This window comes from Petaurus breviceps, unplaced genomic scaffold, assembly GCF_028583685.1.
Source record: "Petaurus breviceps papuanus isolate PSGF00001 unplaced genomic scaffold, PetGlider_PUasm1.0 126, whole genome shotgun sequence".
NCBI classification, from domain to species: Eukaryota; Metazoa; Chordata; class Mammalia; order Diprotodontia; family Petauridae; genus Petaurus; species Petaurus breviceps.
The window spans coordinates 5,173,122-5,188,258 of NW_027185655.1; the positions used below are offsets into that span (position 1 = coordinate 5,173,122).

Genomic DNA, 15,137 nt, shown 5'->3' on the forward strand with positions numbered 1-15,137 from the left:
GTAATTTCTATTGTATAATTCCCACTTTTCATTCTTCAAATGCTCATTTAAGTAACCCAGCATTATATAGCTTAAATTGTTTACCATAGTTTTCTTATTATTATCCTTTCTCCTTGTTTTTTTTTATATTAATTGTGAGCATAACTCCAACAAATCAGTGACCTGAAGCTACTTAGCCCAGAACTTGGCACATTATGAGCATTTAATAAATTCATATTGACTCATAGTTATTTGAATGTACACAGATACCTCAGGGATAATTCCCATATCAATAATAAGTCTTTGTCTTTCTGTTAAAATTGAGTCAATTTGATGGAGTTATTTGGTGCCTATAATACCTAGTGCTCTTTTATTCTCTTTTTGAAAGAAAATGTTCATGATGTTTCTATACAATCTACAATTCTTTGGCCTCTCTCATTTATTCTTTTGTTTTTTTTTTAAAGCAACTGGGGTTAAGTAACTTGCTCAAGGTTACAGGGCCAGTTTTTGTGTGTGTGGGTTTTAAGTATCTGAGGCCAGAACCGATCCCAGGTCCTCCCAACTCCAGGGCCCTAGGGTCGGTGCTCTTACTGACTTCTCCACCTAGCCGCCCCTTCTCATCTATTCTTTACAGACCACACTTTCCCATAAATTTCTCCCAATCTTCACCTTTTCCCACTTTTTCATTTAAGTCCCAGCTATTAAGGTGTGTGTTGGTTTGATTTGGAGAATCTCCTCAGGTTCCTCATGGAATTTCTCTGACTCTTCATCCTCAGCCACCAATATTCATAGGTAAGCTGCAATTATTTCCATGGTGATCTTTTTGCTGATATCATTAGTGATGTATCACATGATAGCCAGATAGGTCTTGAAATAATGTTTGCTATTGTTTCTGGATGTACAATAAGAGCAGCTACCCCTCCCACACTTTCTTTGCTTATCCAAGATTACCTGCAAATTCTCCTTGCATTTAGTTGCAATGTCCTTCTTTCTTCTCTGTGTTTTTTTTAATGGCCAAGAATATCAAGATTGATGTGATTCAGCTCCTCCAGAAATACATCCACTTGTTGGCCAAGGATCTGACATCTAGTACCCACAGACAAAATTAAGTTTGCTAAGAGTAAAAAAATGGACTGGTTCTTAGCAGTCAGTCAGTCAGTCAGCAAGCACTTATTAAGCATTTATTGTTTGCTAAATACTAGGGATACAAGGAAAGGCAAAAAAAATACCTCTCAAGGAACTCCCATCTAATGGGGAAGACAACTACTACATACAAACAAGTTATAGACAAGGTGATTGGAACTCATCAACAGAGAGGAAGCACTAGAATTTAGAGGGACTAGGAAAGGCTTCTTGCAGAAGGCAGAATTTTATCTGGGCCTTAAAAAGATCTTGGAAGTCAGGAGGTAGAGAGAAGGGGGAAGAACATGTCAGGCATTGTGGCCATCAGTGAAAATACATGGGCAAGCTAAATGGTGCAGTGGATAGAGTGTTGGGCCTAGAGTCAGGAAGACTTCTCTTCCTGAGTTCAAATCCTCAGGCAGTGGCTGTGTAACCCTAGGCAAGTCACTTCACCCTGTTTGCCTCAGTTTCCTCATCTGTAAAATGATCTGGAGAAGAAAATGGCAAAACATTCCAGTATCTTTGCCAAGAAAACGCCAAGGTGGTTACGAAGAGTTGGATATGACTGGCAAAGGACTAAACAGCAGCAACAACTACAAGAAGTGAAAATACATGGATTCAAGAGATGGGGTACCTTGCAGAAGGAAAAGCAAGGAGTCCAGCATCACTGGATAGCAGATAATCCTTTTCTCATTTTTTTGATCACTCCAACACCATCACTGCAGAAGCAAAAATGGGTTGTAAGAGACCAAGGGTCATTTAAAATTTTCCATGTTTCATCAATTATTATGGCAAAGAAAATCCATAGCCAGATGGCCAGCCTACTAGTGATGTGTTTCTCTGTAAATAAGTAATTTGGATCTGGAAAAATAGGTTTAAGTATGTTGTGAGGGTTCTACTGGTACATATAGATTAGATGCTGAAGGTAATACAGTTGGACCCTCCAAACTTTATTGCCTGTGCTGGTGATATTATATTAAGGGACTGATATTGAAGGTATCTGAACAAGGCCATTAGTAGAGACCAAAAAATTCTCACAAGAGATAGTCAATAACGTGCCATGGAGTCTTCTTATTTACCGTCTCACAGATATTTGAAAGATGAGAATACAAGATACCATTGTGCTTATAGTTTGCCATTAACATCAACTACAACAACAAACAAACACATTTAATTGAATAGAATAGAATGTTACTATACAGGTTCTTTTCCAAACGTGTCTCCCACCCCCTCATCAAGATTGTTGTTTCCTTGGCAAATGTAACAACAGAATGCATTAAATGACCCTCTGTTCTGTCACCCTGTCATCAGGTGAGGTATAAAAAGGGAAAGATAGACTCACCAAAGGTATGCAAAAAAAAACCTTTTGGAACACCCTGCATATACATGTTGTCTCTCCCAACAGATCTTTGAGAATAGAGATTGCCTTATTTTTTGTGTCCCCAGTAACCTGCTCAGAGTAAGTGCTTAATAAATGCTCATTAGTTGGTACTCTTCATTCTCTATAGTTCATAACACAAGAAGAACCCACAGTATAATGTATCCAATTAATCAATCAATATTTATCAAACTTCCACCTGAAGTGGTCATTCTCACTCTAACCACATGGTTGTCTACCATTTTCTAGCATCCTATTATGTTCCTCAATTATGTTTATGCATTTAAAGATACTTTAGGGGGCGGCTAGGTGGTGCAGTGAATAAAGCACCGGCCCTGGAGTCAGGAGGACCTGAGTTCAAATCCGGCCTCAGACACTTAACACAAAAAGTAGCCGTGTGACCTTGGGCAAGTCACTTAACACCAATCGCCCTCCAAAAAGCAAAAAAAAAAAAAAAGATACTTTAGAAATGACTACTCTAGAGCCTATATGTGTGTGGTCATGGAGCGAAGGTGGTGTTTGGTCTGTGATTCAGATTTGGGTTCATTTTGGTGCAATAGGAAAAGTCCTTTGAAAAAGATGACTTTCATTATTGAAAAAAATACTTTGAGTGGGTATTCTCAACTCCCATTTTCCTTTTGGAATTCCACATGCATAAATATTTGTCTACATTATTAATAATTAAGTATAGCTCAAAGGTCCCCAAATCATGAAAATTGCAGAACAAACTGATGCTGGTGCCTTATCTTTGTTGCTGTTGTGTAAGCACCTTTCTCAGTCTATTCCCAGAAGTCTATTTTTTATGCTTATCACCCAAGGCTATCGCTAGTTAGCTGTACTGATGGGAAAGGGCAAACTCTATGTTCCCTTGTGCAATCATTGAGGGTATGATGGAAATGCAGTTCACCTGGACCTTTTCTAAGAAAAAAAATTCAAAACCTAGTGCCTAAAAGTAACAAATTATTGTATATAAAACTGATAGATCTGCAAATTATTCCAACCCCTTTTGAAAAAGTGACTAAAATATTAATTTGTTTCTTAGTGCTAAGTACATATCTTTAAGAGGTCGAAGACAGAAAAATGTCCAAAATATACCAAAAATATTCATAGCAGCACATTTGTGATAGTAGAGTACAGGAAACAAAGCAGGGACCCATTGGTAGGAGAATAGTTCAATAAATTGTGGTACATGAATGAAGAATTCAGAGAATCAATGTAAATGGAAAGACCAAAAAAAAGAAAGAAAAGAAAAAAATTGTAATTATAGGATCCAAGCTTGACCTTAGAGAGAGTTAAGTGTTTTAACTCATTTCAAGAAGTGTTTTAACTGCCATTTCAATTGATCCTCAGAAAAACCCTGTGAAACAGGTGCTATTATTATATCACCCTCATTTTCCAAGAGAGTAAGCTGAAGCTGAAAGAAGTGGAGAGAGGGAAAGAAATATTTGTAAAATGTATTTTGGGGAGAGAGAAAGATATTTTTGGAAATGCAAATAATTTAATTTGAAATGTAAAAATTGTAAGATTTAAAACATGTTAGCCATCTATAATCATAATGAATTGTATATTTACATGTTAATTATTACGTGTTGATAACACCATATGTGTTGATTATATGCTAATATAATATATTAACATGTGCCCTGTGTTAATCCCCTTTCAGTTGTTTTCCTGACATATACATTATTTAGTAGACTACACTTACTCCTCTCTCCCCTTTCCTAACACACTAATATACAAACTAAGGTCTATGTCTTTGTAATGAAGAGTCTTCTCCCTTCTGTATAGAATAACCTTCACATTTTAAAATCACCTTTCTTCATATTATCAGGCATTTTTCACTGTCTTAGACTAATTACAGGAGAAGCAAATTAGCTGATAATAAGCAGCAAAATATTATGTCTGACATTTACAGTGTTTAACCAAATTCGTTGTTTCAACTGAATAGTATGGAGATAAGTGAGGAAGCATTATTGTCCCCATTTAACAGCTAAGCAAAATTAATAGTCCATGTTCTAGTTAGAATGGAAATTTTAGAAAATGTGGGACTGATATAAGATACACCTCTCCTTTTGACCCTTAAGCCTGAACTTCAAGGACATTTAACTGTCCTATATGGGACTCTGGGCAGGCTCTGAGGATGGTGGAACTCCAAGTACTTACCAAGTCAATTGTTTCAGATGAATTGGGCCAGGGGAAGCCCTGAGAGAAAATCCTGGATGTAGTTAGCTTTCCCTTCAAGGCCAAAAGGAGGCCCCTTTCTGAAATTCCCAGCACTCCTGGTTGAGATTGTGGGGGTGGGACTATTGATATGAGGGTAGTTATTGATAGGTTCTCAGTTCAGGAGAGAGTTGAACCTAAGCCTTTCAGAATTTAAGATCAGGAAGTGTAAGCACTCTCCTCTCCACTTCAGGTTTAGCCTCCTAGGTCTGATTTATTGTGCAACCTAGATTAAAGGAAAGGAAATACATTAATCAGAAGGAGGGATTGAGGAGAGGATAGTGTTTCCTTTTTCCTTTGATCTGTTTGGGATATAGACCTAGTGGTGGTAGTATTACTACATCAAAGGGTATGTACAGTTTGTCAGCTTTTGAGGCATAGTTCCAAATTATTCTCCAGAATGCTTGGACCAGTTCACAACTTCACCATTAGTGTCCCTATTCCCCCCTATTCCTTCTAGCATTTGTCATTTTCCTTTGCTTTCATGTTAGCCAATCTGATACGAATGAGCTAGAATAACAGAGTTGATTTAATTTGCAACTCTCTAATCCATAGTTGTTTAGAGCACGAGTATATGACTACAGATAACTTTGATTTCTTCTTCTTAAAAATTCCTGTTCATATCCTTTGACCATTTATCAATTGGGGATTGGATGGCTCTTATTTTTACAAATTTGGCTTAGTTCTCTGTACATTTGTGAAATGAGATCTTTAATCAGAGAAACTTGCTCTAAAAATCCCCCCTCCAAGTTTCCTACTTTTCTTTTGACTTTGACTGCATTGGTTTTATTTGTGCAAACAAACCCTTTTTAATGTCATGTAATCAAAATTATCTATGTTATTTCCCATGATCCTCTCTCTCTCTTGTTTGGTTCTAAACTCTTCTTTTTTTTCCTAGATATGACCGGTAAAATTTCCCATACTCCCCTAATTTGCTTATGATAACCCTAGGTGATATCTTGAGCTGAAATTTGAATATGGTGAAGACCATAGTCCTTTGGCCACAAAGTGGCCATTCGGTAACAATATCTCAGTGCAGGCCATCCTCCCTAGGACCAGTCTCAGAGATTCTTAGGGCTGCAGGTAGACCATCAGTCAGTTCTGCAGTACATATTGCAGAACATCACCAATAACATGCGGAACAAAGGAATGTCAAGCAACTGGCAGGAGGGCTTCCTTCCTGATGGTTACTGCCTCTCAGTACCTGATGGTGATGCAGTGGATACAGTACTGGGCTTGGGATTAGGAACATTTATCTTCCTGATTTCAAATCTAACCTCAGAGACTAATTGGCTGTGTGACTTGGACAAGTCTCTTAACCCTGTTTGCCTCAGTTACTTATTTGTGAAATGAGCTGTAGAAGGAAATGACGAACCACTTCAGTAACTTTGCCAAGAAAATCCCAAATGGGGTCATGAAGGATTGGACAGAACTGAATAACAACATCTGGTTCCTAAACTTGCTGATGGAGTGTTCTGTCACAGGTGTACTTCTCTGAGTCTGGATCTTATTGGCACAGAAGCTCTTTGGTCTGACGCTGGACCATCCCGACCACTCTACATACCAACGGAGCTGGATTATCACCTGATCCAAGATAGAGCACCCTCTATCATCTGTGTGCTTTCATGAACTTTCTCCACCCTCTTCCCCATTCTGTCTTTCCTCTTCCTCCTTAATGTTATTGTCTTCTCTCTTGAAATCATCTTCAATTTTCCCTGTGTAATTCCTTTACATATATCATTGCTTGCATGTTGTCTCCTCCATTAGATTGGAAGCTCCTTGAAGGCAAGGATTATTTCGAGCTGTTTTTGTATTCCCTAGACCTTGGCAGAGTACCTGCTATATAGTAGGTGCTTCATAAATGCTTTTTGTTATAATTTGCCAGTTAAAATCCTTGGCTCCCTTCAAAGCTTACCATCTATTTCATTCATTTCTCCCACCTTGAATATATTATCTGCCATTTCAAATTTCCTTAAAGCATTTTACATCCCTCTTTTGTCAACATCACATTCTGTCTCATATCATTTTATTAATGTATTTCTCTTTTTAGAGTATAAGCTCAATGAGGGAAGGGATTATACAATTCTTCACCTATATATCTCATAACAGTGATATGCACATACTTTAAACTCACTGTTAGTGAGTTGCCTTGGTTTCCTTCCCACATGGAATTGTCCAGTCCCTCTTTGTCAAGACCTTGCATCCTCTCCAAGACTGGGGTCATTGACTGCCCAAGATATTGGCTCTGGGCAACTAGGTGGCATAGTGGATAATGCACTGAACCTGGAATCAGGAATTTTAAATTTGAGTTCAAATTTGACCTCAGACACTCACCAGCTTTGTGACCTTAGGTAAGTCAATCTCAGACTCAGTTTCCATAACTTTAGATAAGGCACTATCTAGATCTAGAAATATAAAGACAAAAATCAGAATACTTTTTTTTTTTCCTGAAGGGGTTTACATTGTACTGGAAAGCTATGACTTCAAAAGAGTATTGGATTCAGAATCACAGGACCAGTGTTCCAATCTGGTCTCTTCTTCCTACAATGTGAATAGCTGGGGAAAAGTCATCTGACCTCTCTGGACCATGACCTCATCTGTAAAATCAGGATGTTGTATTTGATGACCTCTGAGGTCCCTTCCAAGCCAAAGTCTATGTGCCTATGATCCTGTTAAGTACAAGTAGCCAAGTTCCAAGCATTGTATATAATAAATCCCATAAAGTGGTTAAATTATTTCAATTTTCACTATTCAATGCTATAATTATATGCAAAATATGGAAATTAGTTCCAGCCCAGTGGAAATATGCAAGGGGAATTCAAATAATGTAACCAACTCCCAAGTGGGTTTCAGTATTGCCACTAATTGGGTACCTACCTAATGGTATAAGGTATAAAGTAACTGAGGCAGCTAGCTGGCATAGTAAAAAAAATGTGCCAGGCCTGGAGTCAGGAAGAACTGAGTTCACATTTTGTCCAGACACTTACTTGTGTGACCCTAGGCAAGCCACTTAATCCTGTTTGCCTCAGTTTCCTTATCTGTAAAATGAGCTGGAGGAGGAAATGGCAAACCACTTCAAATCTCTGACAAGAAAAACCCGAGGGTGGCTAGGTGGCACAGTGAGTAGAGAACTGGCCTTGGAGTCAGGAGGACCTGAGTTTGGATCTGGCCTCAGACACTTAACATAAAAAGTAGCCATGTGAACTTGGGCAAGTTGCTTAACCCCAATTGCCCTCCAAAAAAAAAAAAAGCAAAAAAAAAGAAAACCCTGAATAGGTTCATAGAGTCAGGCAGGACTGAAATGACTGACCAACCAAAATAATGCAACTGACAGCTGAGGAGAAAGCAGAGTTGCAGCTCATCCACAAGGGAAGGCATCTGGGAGGCAGATGTGAGGAGGGAGGGTTTTCCAGGAATGAGAAGAAACTTTTGCAATGGAGGCAGGAAGTAGTATAAAATTCATATAAGAGTGGGCTGGAAAGAAATATGTGAAAAGGAGGATTGTGTTGTAAGAGTGAAAAGGCAGGGGGAGGGGATGAGATGGTGGAGTGGCAAAGAAGTTTGTACATAGTCTGAGGGTGGGGCTTCTTAACCACAAATGTGTGTTCTTTTAAAAAAAAAGTCTTTTAATGACTCTATTTCAAAATAATTGGTTTCTGTTGTAATTCTATGTATTTTGTTACCTTCATAAATATGCAAGCTTCTGTTTGGATTGTGACACCTTTGTCCCCATATAGGTGTTCCATATGCATCTTCATTTCTCTTGTAATATGTCCAGTTTTACATATGTTTCACAAAGTTGTGATTTCTGATAGACAGTTTTATTTAATGCATCTAAAAGCATAGTTGTGAGAAGGGATCCATAGACTACATCAGACTGCCAAAGAGGTCCACGATGAACAAAAAAGGTTAATTACTCCAGTCCTTGAGACACTAGCAGTTACTGAAGGTCTTTAAGTCCCCTAAAGGAGATTATTTTGATAGCTGGATGAAATAAAGATTACAGAACAGGAGACTGAAAGTGAGATCCAATTAGAAAGCTATTGCCATAGTCCAGTTGGGAAGTGACAAGGGTCTCAGTGACAGCAGTAGGTTGATGGGGACAGATCAAAGAGATGGCATGGTGTTGGAATGGACAAAATCTGTCATCTGATCAGCTGCAGTAAGGTGAAGGAGACCAATGCCCTAGAGGAAAGTATATTGTCCCCAAAAGAAGCGGAAAATTTCAGAAAGGCGGCAGGTGTAAGGGACAAGATGATCAGGTCTGTTTTGGGCAGCCTGAGTAGGGGAGGCAGCATGAACAAGGATGTTAGCTATGTGAGTGGACAGATATGAAGGACAAGAAGAGATGATGAAGGTGGTGATTAGGAGATTTTTTTAGTGTAGCAACCCTCTGACCTCATTCTTCCAGAGTGAGACCAGCTACATGTCATCTACATTTAGAAGCATCTAAGTGACCCTATCAGATAGATCACTGGGTTTTGAGTCAGATGAGTTCAAATCCATCCTCAATTACTAGCTCTGTGTCCTTGAACAAATCACCTAATTTCTGCTTGCCTCAGTTTCCTCATCTGTAAAACGGGAATAACAATAGCATCTACTTCACAGAGCTGTTATGAGGATCAAATGTATTTGTTAAGTGTAAAATTAATATGCAAATGCTTTTTACAGTGCCTAGCACATTGTTTTTCAGTCATTTCAGTGCTGCCTGACTCTTTGTGATCCCATTTGGGTTTTTTCTTGGCAAAGATATTGGAATTGTTGGCTATTTTCTTCTCCAGCTCATTTTACAGATGAGGAAACTGAGGCTAACATGGTAAAATGACCTGCCCAGCATCACTCACAGCTAGGAAGTGTCTGAGGCTTCCTGAACTCAGGAAGATGAATCTTCAGACCTGGTACTCTATCTACTTCATCACCTAGCTGTCCATCTTAGTATGTTGTAGGCACTTAATAAATGCTTGTTTCCTTCCTTTCACTGAGTTCTAGGGGTATGCCTCAGTTGTGCTGTTGCTTCTCTTATGATATCTGCTAAAGTCCCTATTCTGGTAAATTTTCTTCTGCTATCAGCAGCCAGTGATTAGCACCCCACTTCCAATTAAGATCAATTAGCTTTTAACAAAGAGATATTTACATTGAAGATAGATCAAAACCAGAAGCGCAAGCATTTCCCCCTAACACCTAGGGGCACACTCTCTCCTATAACACCTCTGTCCCTAGGGGAACATCTGTTCAAACATAAAGAAGTTTCTCCACGGTATTCATGCCACCAATTTCCATTTGAGGCACAATGGTGTCTCAGGCCCAAGTTGTCTTTAGTGTGGGAGGGGGAGGGGAAATAATGTAAAAAGTGCATAGCAGAGGGCAAAAGAAAACCAAAAAGGAAACAAAGAAAATTGGGAAGCTTTGAAAACAATGTGTAATATTATGTAGATTTTCTTGAAATAGAAATTTATTTGTGATATTGAATCCTCTCTTTCGGTCTGCTGAGTACATGGCAATTTTTTTTTCTTTTCTCATTTTGTATTTAAGTTTTAAATAAAAAACAAATATTTACACCCCTACCCCCCAGTCACTTAGGTATTGCATATTCTGTGGAACTGGGAACAAAACTAAAGTTGTTCACATTCTCTTGGATGGGAAAGGCAAAGATAAAGAGGAATTCCAGGAGGGAGAGTTCCTTGTTGTTTGGGGGCCTTCAGCTTCTGATGTCATTGAAGCTGAATGAAGAACTGTCTTTTTCCCCAAAGCAGCCCTCTTCATTCACCTTCCAGCCTTGTAAAACAAGGCTTCAGAATTGTAGGGATGGGCCTGGATTTGTGAATTCGGTGATCTAGGGGATTCCCAGAGGAAGAAATTCACTTTCTCTGCTCTTCATAATTTTAGCCTCTTATAACCTTCCTTATTACCAGGACTTTTTTAGGTTCTTTTGGCCAAAGTCAACTTTCCTTCTAGCAAATTGTTGTTTTGGTTATTGATTGGAGGAAGGGGAGATTACAATAGAAATCCGAGTTCACACCTACTTTCTCCTGAATATTTAGAATACCAGGCCCCACCCCACAGTAGGACATACTTTTTTCTTATATAAATGGAGGGAATGCACACTTGCTTTCTGTGCTGCAGGCTCCTGGTCTAGGCAACCCAGAAAGACGACGATCAGGCAGTACCTTAAGAACCAAGGTTAAGCTCGTCAATGAGTTGAACAAGCGGGAGGTGGAGCTCCGGGTGGCCGAGAAGGTGTCCTGGCACGCCGAGTACAAAGATAGCGCTTGGATCTTTCTGGGAGGGCTCCCACATGAACTAACAGAAGGGGATATCATCTGTGTGTTTTCTCAATATGGCGAAATTGTGAACATTCGTACGCGATAAGAAGACTGGGAAGTCCAAAGGATTCTGTTTTCTTTGCTATGAGGATCAGAGAAGCACAATTTTGGCCGTTGACAATTTCAATGGGATCAAGATAGGAGAAAGAACTATCTGAGTGGACCACATGGCTAATTATAGCCCCCCCCCCCTCCCCCCCCAAGGATTCTAGGAATCTGGAAGAGGCAACCAGAATGCTCCGGGAGGAGGGCTGTGGGGTTAAAGTCGCACGTCCTCATTCATCTGAGTCCTTCGAAGATGAGAGGCCTGTGAAAAAGCACAAAAAAGAAAGAAAAAAGGAAGAAAAAAGACAGAGATTTAGAATGAGTATGGATAAGGAGGAAATGCCTGCATCATCCTCCATAGCATCCCGATACAAGACCAGAAAGGAGAAGGAAGGAGTTGGTTTGGGGAAATCTGATGTAGGCCTTGTGAAGGGTTCACATCTAGAGTGGCAAGAAGGTCGTAAATGCTTAAGTGGCCCACCTGTGCTCCCCTGAAGTCAGTTTGAGAAAGCAGAGACCTCAAGGAGAGATTTAGGGAAGGATAATCCAAGCTTCTGGACAGAAGCTAAAGCTGGTGCTGCAGTGAAGAACATTCTAAAGGCAGATCTAAGAAGAGACACCAACACAAGTCCCATAGCTTTGGGAAAGAGGGTCATTTCAGGGATCAAGGGTCTCCTGATTGATGCCCACAGAGGTCCAGTTGAATCTGTGCACAACTTCTGTCAACCTAGAAGTAAAGATTCATTTAAAAAAAAAAAAACAACCTCACCTGATCTAAGTTGTCATTATTGTTTCAATAAATAAAGTCTCTGCTACTAAGTTAAAAAGAAAGAAGGAGGCAGCAGCTAGGTGGTACAGTGGGCAGAGCACTGTCCCTGGAGTCAGGAGGACCAGAGTTCAAATCGAGCCATGGGCACCTCACATTTACTAGATGTGTGATTCTGGGCAAATCACCCAACCCTCCATGGCCCCCACCCCCAAAATTAGTTGAACCTAGACATCATTTTTCAAGAAATCATCAAGGAAAACTGCCACGATATTCTAGAATCAGAGGGAAAAATAGAAATAAAAAATGTTTAGGACCTTGAACAATTGGTTAGAGAACAGAAGATCACAATGGGTGGGAAAATGCAAACAACTTTGTAGGTCAGCTATTCTCACTCCTTTTTACAGATGAGGAAACTGAAGCCAGTACTTAGCTGACTTGCCTCCAGGTTCAAAGCCCCTTTGGCTCTGGATGCACTATCTCTTCTTGCCTCTCTCTGTTGGAAATGTGGAGGGAATGAAACTTGGGTGATTTGGGAAGTGAGGGGAGAAGAGAAGAGACAGAAGGAGGGATTATATCTTTAAATTCTTTACCAATGTCAAATGGGGGGATAGGATGGGTGTGGAGCCAGGTATCTATTTAGGAGGTGTCTCAAGTAGGAAAGCCAGAAAGAATCAAAAACTGAATTTGCCTAGAAAGAGTGGGCATAGAAAAAAACAAATAGAGGCAAGTGACACTGTAAAGATCTAAGGTCAGACTTTCTGGAGTATTCGTAGTGAAAGAAGAAGAGGAGGAAGAAATGATAGAAGGAATAGGCCAAGGTAGAGAGAAAAACATGTTAGGGAAACCAAGGGAGGGAGAATTAAAAATGACTCAGTTTTGTCCACTGCTCCAGAAAGACTGATTTGACAATGTCTCTAAGTCTTTCATTCCTAATTTGATCTAGCAAGGGGAGGAAATGATGCTCCTGGCACTCTCCAAAACTGTTCTTCCCCTTTCTCCTAGACCTAGAACAAGTTCCTGCATCATCAAGAAGAAAGTGAACAGTATTTAGCCAAGAACATCTTTGTGTTCTTATGAACTATTTTGTAAGGAATCAGTCTCCTGGTATACGAGAAAGGGAAGAATTTATAGCAGAGATCATCACTGATGAGTTGGAATATGGAAGAGTTGAGAGTTGATGTCTCGATGTAACATGTTGTGTTTGTGTGTGTCTTTAATGTTCTGTTACAGAAAGTACGAAGGCAGAGAAAGTGCCTGAGCAAAGTCCCTAAAGTGGGGGAAAGGATACTGGTTGTTTAATTTGAGTGGAGAATGCAGGATTCTCTATATCTCTCAAAGTCCACATAGATATCTTCAATCTCTTTTGTCTCAAACCAAATAGAACAAAATGCAAAGAGCCCAAAAGTAGGCCACATGGTGGCCTGGGATGGGAAGCCCTGAAGTCTCTCTCCCTACATCATTGTCCCTGTCACCCAAACTACTATGAGGCAGTGGGGAGACTGACTTAGTGTTAGGTCATGGCTTTTTCAAGGTCTAAAAATCATTTAGTATGCAGCCAATCAATACTGCACATCTTCATCTTGTGTTTAGCAGATGGAACCCCTTAGATTACATCTACACATGCTCCATCCAAGTAAAGGAACAGAGACCTTCCATTAACCACAATTTTGCCTTTCTCCCAATTTACTACACGAGTGATTCTCTCACTCTCCTTCCCATTACACTAATTTCATGGAAGGGATTAGGACCTTCAAAGATGGTTAGTCCAGTCCCCTCATTTTATAGGTGATGAAACTGAGTTTGCAGAAAGTTCAGAAAAAGGGTAACCCCTAGGCATGAACAAAACTGGCACAGTCACCATTCTGTTTGCCCAAATGATAGAAAATAGTGACCAGAAATATTTCTATTTGTGTTTTTGAACTGACCTGTGATTTCTCTGGTATATGGAGTTAATGATTGAAGAATGTGTTTAACCACAGGAGATCACTCTCTTCTCTTTATTTTAAAGTCTGAGAGGGTGCCTAGGTTCAAAAAGAAACATTGCTGGCTATGGATAAGAATGCCATGCCAATATTTCAGAATATATTTGCATTGTACTGAGTTTAAATGAGGAAGGAAAACATCAAATTTTTTTCTAACTTTAGTTCAGATATAAGTTCAGTCATTTTTCCATCACGTTTGACTCTTCATGACCCCATTTGGGGTTTTCTGGGCAAAGATACTGGAGTGGTTTGCCATTTCCTTCTCCAGTTCATTTTACATATGAGGAAATCCACGCAAAACAGGATTAAGTGACTTCTCCAGGGTCACACAGCTAGTAGATGTCATCAGATTTAAATTCAGATCTTCCTGACCTAGAACTCTGTTTACTGCACCACCTAGATGCTCCAAGAATAGATTATTCCCATATCTTCTTTTTTAACAGGATTACTGAAGTAGTAGAAAGGAACCTGTGGATATTGTTTACCTCAATTTTCACAAAGTCTTATAGAATCTTATACTATTCTCATGGAGAAAATGGAGGATATGGATTCGGCATTTTGTTGGAGGGCTAGACTCAAAGAGTAGTTGTTAATGGCCTAACACTGTAGGTAGGAGGTATCCTGTGGAGTACTCTAGAAATCTGTTTGGTCCTGGGATTTTTAACATTTTGATGAATGATTTGTATAAAGGCATAGATGGCATGCTCATCAAATTTGCAGATATAAAAGCAACATAGTTAATGATAGCTAACATATTGCAAGTTAAGATTTGCAAAACACTTTAGATAAATATGGGAAGGATAATTAGCTCCATGCATGGCAGAGTTGAGATTCTTTCTGACAACTGAAAAAACATGGGGCTAAACTTCATAAGATGAAATGCATTTGGGAGAAATATAAAGTCTTACTATTGGGTCCAAAAATATCAGCTTCACAAGTGTAAGACAGGGGAGGCATGGATAGTCAGCAGCTGCTCTGAAAAAAATCTCAGGGTTTTAGTGAACTCCAAGCTCCATTTATCATTAGTGTGATATGACAGGCCAAAAAAAAAGCTAATGCAGTTTTGGACTGCATTGAGAGGTTTAACTTCCTAAAATAGGGAGGTGATGGTCTTATTGTCCAACATCAACAAGCAGATTGTGTTTAATTCTGGGTATCACCATTTAAGCATGTCATTGATAAGCTGGAGAGTGTCCAGAAAAGGACAGATAAATTGGGGAAAAGTCTTTAATTCATGACAGATGTGCATCTATTGAAGTAACAGGGCATGTTCAGCCTAGAGAAGAGAAGATTTGGGGTGGTGGTGGGAGGACATGACG

The 15,137-nt window shown here is 39.5% G+C and overlaps 1 pseudogene; it reads left to right on the forward strand.

The window, feature by feature from the left end:
• Window positions 1–8,830: 8,830 nt before the first annotated feature.
• LOC138169069 (RNA-binding motif protein, X-linked 2 pseudogene) lies at window positions 8,831–11,750 on the forward strand (annotated as a pseudogene).
• The last annotated feature ends 3,387 nt before the right edge of the window (window positions 11,751–15,137 follow it).